At 44.7% G+C, this 4,799-nt stretch overlaps 2 non-coding genes across 2 annotated transcripts; one reads left to right on the top strand and one right to left on the bottom strand.

Moving 5' to 3' along the window:
* The first annotated feature begins 421 nt into the window (after positions 1-421).
* On the top strand, positions 422-495 carry TRNAI-GAU (transfer RNA isoleucine (anticodon GAU)). The gene has a single exon. It is a non-coding gene; the product is annotated as a tRNA-Ile (tRNA).
* A 3,512-nt stretch (positions 496-4,007) lies between these two features.
* Positions 4,008-4,081, bottom strand: TRNAN-GUU (transfer RNA asparagine (anticodon GUU)). Its single transcript has one exon. It is a non-coding gene; the product is annotated as a tRNA-Asn (tRNA).
* Between the last annotated feature and the right edge of the window lie 718 nt (positions 4,082-4,799).

Raw genomic sequence — 4,799 nt, 5'->3', positions numbered from 1 at the left:
GATGTCTCTCCCTCTTCTCTCTTCTGGATTTGGGGACGAAGAGGGGGAGGTGTCGCCTTGCCGTGGATGTGCTGTCTTGCTGTATTGATTCTGACCCAGGACAGTGGGCGAGATGCAGGGATGACCCGTCATCCAAAAGGAGCCAAGAAAATAGGGAGGGATGGTGAATGGTAGTGGAGTAAGTGGGAATGAAATGGGTGGGAGTAGATTATGCCTTTGACTTTGGCTACCTCCCTTGTAAGAGGGAAAAAGCCTTTGGTATATGTAGGTTGGAGAAGAAAACCTTTAATCCGGAGGAAGAGTCACAGTGATGGAGACACACACACATACATAAAATATAAGAATAAACAACGAAGTTAGCATAAGCGAAGACATCCAACCTTTAAGTATTGTAACTTTAATGTTTACCCTCTAGTCAGCTGGCCCGTTAGCTCAGTTGGTTAGAGCGCCGTGCTGATAACGCGGAGGTCGTGGGTTCGACCCCCATGCGGGCCACTTCTTTACGGCTGATGTCCCTCGATGCCCGTATTAAGCCATCGGCCCCATTTTGTACAAGATGGCACCCGGCACATCTCCTTCACAGGTGTATCACAGCACGTCCTTGTCGCTACAGCAATAAATATCTCAGCCGGCTTGCTATCCTTCGCTACAGAAATAAATATCTCAGCCGGCTTGCTATCCTGATTCCCAGGTGACTCGTCAGAAGTAACATATGGCAGTGAAGATAACAGATACAGAAATCGTTGTTTCCTGTGAGGTCCCACGTAATACAATATCGGTTCGTTTCAGAAAGATACCAAACGATATAATGTCATAAAGTGCAATAGTCGACTGACTTGACTTGAGTATTCATCTTGGCCCTTTATGACGCCATGCCGTCAGTTTTCTCTCTAAAGCCAACCGACTTCCTGTTATCTAGACCCTGATTCTTCGAAAACCCTTCGGGGTTCGTCTGCCGTGAGCGAGGCCCGAAGAACTCTATTCTATCTCCTCCCCTGGGGCAACAAACCAACAACAAGCCCCTGCCCCTCCTTATTTAAAAAACCCGCGTTCTTCCCTTCCATTGTTATCGACCTGTTTGGCCATTCGCGATGAATGAAACTCATTTTTTTTTTTTTTTTGAGAGGGAGAAGGGAGCAAGTTGGGAGGAGAGGAGGGAGGAGAGACGGAGAAGGCGATGGGGAGAGGGATGCGGGGGGAGGGGAGGGGGTTAGCGAGGCAGCCGGTGCTCCGCCAGACTGAAATAGCTACTCACTCACTCATTCCCCCACCTAAGGAGCAACCTGCCACCGGCTCCTCAAAGAAAGAGCGAAAAGCGAAATAAAGCGAAACTGTGTTTGTCTTTCACGGACGAAGTCTCAACTGTAACGTAAGAAAAATCCAAAGGGTTTTTTTCTTTCTTCTTCCTCCTCATTTCTGATTCTTGAAAATCTAATTAAAAAACGAACCGCGACGCACTTTTCTTTCTTTAGACGACGAAATGAAATGCGTAGTTGATCGAGCCTGCGATGCACTGTAGAATTTCAACTTTGACCTCGACCGAGACGATCAATGATCATGTTGTGTGCGTAAGGTGTGTGTGTGTGTGTAGGGGGGGGGGTTCCCTTGATGACTACCTGGCAGCCAAACCCAACAGACGACCTCGAAGTCAACGAGGCAGTTCGTGATGACGTCAGTAAGGCAGCATCAGGCCCCGAAGAGAGGGGAAGGAGGATGAAGAGGGAAGAAGAGTAAAAGGAGGAAGGAGGAGGAGAAGCAGAGGGGAGAGAAATGAGGCAAGGGAAGACAGAGGAAGGGAAATAAAGGGAGGAAGAAGAAGAAAAATGAAGGGGAAACGTAGAGCAAATGAAAATGTGGTTACAAGAGAAGTAGGAGGAAGAGGAGAAAAGGGACGAGGAAGGGGAGGACGGAGTAGAACGAGAAAAGGAAAATGAAGAAATTGGAGGAAGAAGAAAAAAACTAGGAAGAGGAGGGGATAGGAAAAGAAAGCGGGAAATTTTAAAGTAGAACGAAGAGAAAAAGGTGAATGGAAAGGAGAGGAGAGGAGCGGAGGAGGAGGAGGAGGAGGAGGAGAGGAGGAGGCTGGGACGTAAGAGAAAAACAGAAATAAAAAGAGATAAAAGAATGGCTCGAGCGAGTATGGAGCGAGGCAGCCTGCCTGCCTGTCACTCCAACAACCAATTACCTTTCGCGGAGGGGAGGGTGGGGAGGGGAGAATATTGCTTGACAATGCCACCAGACACGGCAAAGATTAATCTTGAAGTACTTGAAAAATGACCCAGTTTGCGAGGTCATGCAGAACTTAGGTCGTCATACAAATTTTAAGGTTGCGCATGTGTGACTCGTTTTTAGGGTCCAAACCATGGAAGGGTCAATGAGCCACTATAAATGCAATAGGCTAGAATGGTAGGTGTGCCCATACAGGCAGTAGCGTGCGCTCGCACACACACACACACACACACACACACACACACACGATGTTCGTCTTAATCTAGGTGTGATAATCGGAAAGTAAGATACAGTGCCCAACAACCGTTGGTTCTTTCTTGTACACTATATTTATGTAAACACAAGCACACACTTGTGCGCTCACACAAAGGACTACAATGATATCCAATGGAAAAAATGTCGAGAGACCAAGGACAGAAACACCAGATAAATTAATTAATTTGATTGATCAATTACTAGTGTAGCATATAGCGTCACCTTTAACAAAATTTAAATGAATACATAAATAAAATGGCAGCGCAACATACTATTTGTGCATTTATCAAGTCGAAGCTTAACACGGCAGTGGACTTCTTTTGGAAATTTTGTTCTGTTTTCCAACTACATCCGCTCTTCTCATTTCCATCGTTTCTACAATTTCCGCCACAGCCAATACTGAGTGTTCCGAACTCGCATATAGAACCAAGTTTTCCTTCCCACTCTTCCCTATGCCTAACTTTGTTTCAATCTATATTTCTAACCTTTCTTAAACTTGTTGTATTGTAACAGCCACCTTTCCTATAATGAAAAATCTTTGCTTAGGTTTCCAATACTTGAATTTGACAACCCTTCCCCAAGTATCTGGTTAAATTTCATTTTGGGCAAGTTTCTTAGTCACTCCTATCTTAACACTTGTGCAAACAATTCCACTACATTTCCTCGTCCCAAAACTTTCCGGACAGTTCTCTTCTGAATTAAGGATTTCTTTTCCACTCCTACCTTTATCCCTGTTGTGAGAAAATTACACTTATTTTTTCCTCTTTATTCATCTCTCCAAACGTTCTCACTCATTCCAACTCGTCTTTTCACCTCCCCAAAACTACAGTACACCATCAGTAAACATACGTGATTTACCCTCACATTCCCATTCCCGCTTCCTTCTACTATCCTCAAGTTTAGTTTATTTCATATCTCCATCAATGTAGACACTGAACAACAACGGCGACATCATCTACCCATGCCTGCGCTATGCCTCTTCTTTGTTCCTACCTGTCACTTCTGTTCTCGCTCTCACATAAACCATCGTCATAAATATTTTCTTTTCACGCTATACATATCTTTGAATTCTGCTATCCATTTACACTATTCCAATGCCTTATTCCTCCGAGTATTCCTGTTCCATCAAATCTCCTATTTTTAGATCACTGGAAAAACCTAGACGATGCAAGTTATGCATTATTTCCTTTACCACTTATTGAATTCCTTCCAAGTCTTCAATCACCGTGGAAAAAATTCTCAGTGAAAATATCCCTATCAAAATTATTCCCATGAAACTGACAACAAATACTTCTCTTGAAATTCAAAACGTTGTCGTTATTCTTAAACCCCATTAACATAACTAGAAGTACCACAACAGAGAAGAAGAATTATATAAATATACAGTGAAATATTCTATACATGTATTCTTGAAGACCTTACAGCAGCGTTCCCCTCCCCCTTCACCCTCCTGAACCTGGGAGGTCTATGTCCGTAGACTGAACCAACCAGGGCCCCTGCTGGACTGGAAAGCAAAACTCACACGCCCCCGGGTGGGCTCGAACCACCAACCTTTCGGTTAACAGCCGAACGCGCTAACCGATTGCGCCACGGAGGCTACATTGTATGGGGATTCCGGAAGAGATTAATCAATGTCAAGGGAAGAGGAACTACCGAGAAGTGTTTAAAGTTTTCTCCGGAACGCTTCATTAGCGGTTGATTCCCCTAAGTGGAGAGTGCCGTACGAATGCGGTCGACGGCTGGCGAGCCACGTGACAGAGTCATCTGTCCTCGCACAAGCGGTGACCGAAGCAACATGGGTTATTTAAGTCCTCTTGTTTTCGTAAGTATTTACTCACAGTCCAATAAAATCTCTCGCGCGTGTCTGTGTGTAACTGAAAAATACAGAGAATATAAAAGACGATAATATCGCCCTGTTTATCATAGGTATGTGCGTGTGTGTGATTCACAAGGGTCTTGGATCACGTGTTGGACTCGTGATCGACATCTATTTCCGTCCCGGAAGCGAGCTCAGAGCTAATATATGACCGATCTATGGGTAATACTGTGACCTTACACGCACACATACCTCCAACTCCCCGCCTCCGAGAGTTGGAGCAACGACTCGCAGTGCAGTAACTGTGTGTGCGCGCGCGCGCGTTTAAATATAACAAATTTAGATCTAATAAAGGAAGAGCTAATCTAAGACGACAGTTTTTAAATACTCGACACAATTATGCCCCACCCCCTCCCGCGACAATAACAACAAAAACTGTTGTCCTGATTTGTCTTTCAGTGGCTATAACCAGCGCATGTACTCTTAGGCTCCGTTTACA

This window comes from Oratosquilla oratoria, chromosome 1, assembly GCF_046742065.1.
Source record: "Oratosquilla oratoria isolate Oo_2021 chromosome 1, ASM4674206v1, whole genome shotgun sequence".
Taxonomy (NCBI): Eukaryota; Metazoa; Arthropoda; class Malacostraca; order Stomatopoda; family Squillidae; genus Oratosquilla; species Oratosquilla oratoria.
Note: the sequence above shows the minus strand (reverse complement) of the source record. Positions and strands in the feature narration are given on the sequence as shown.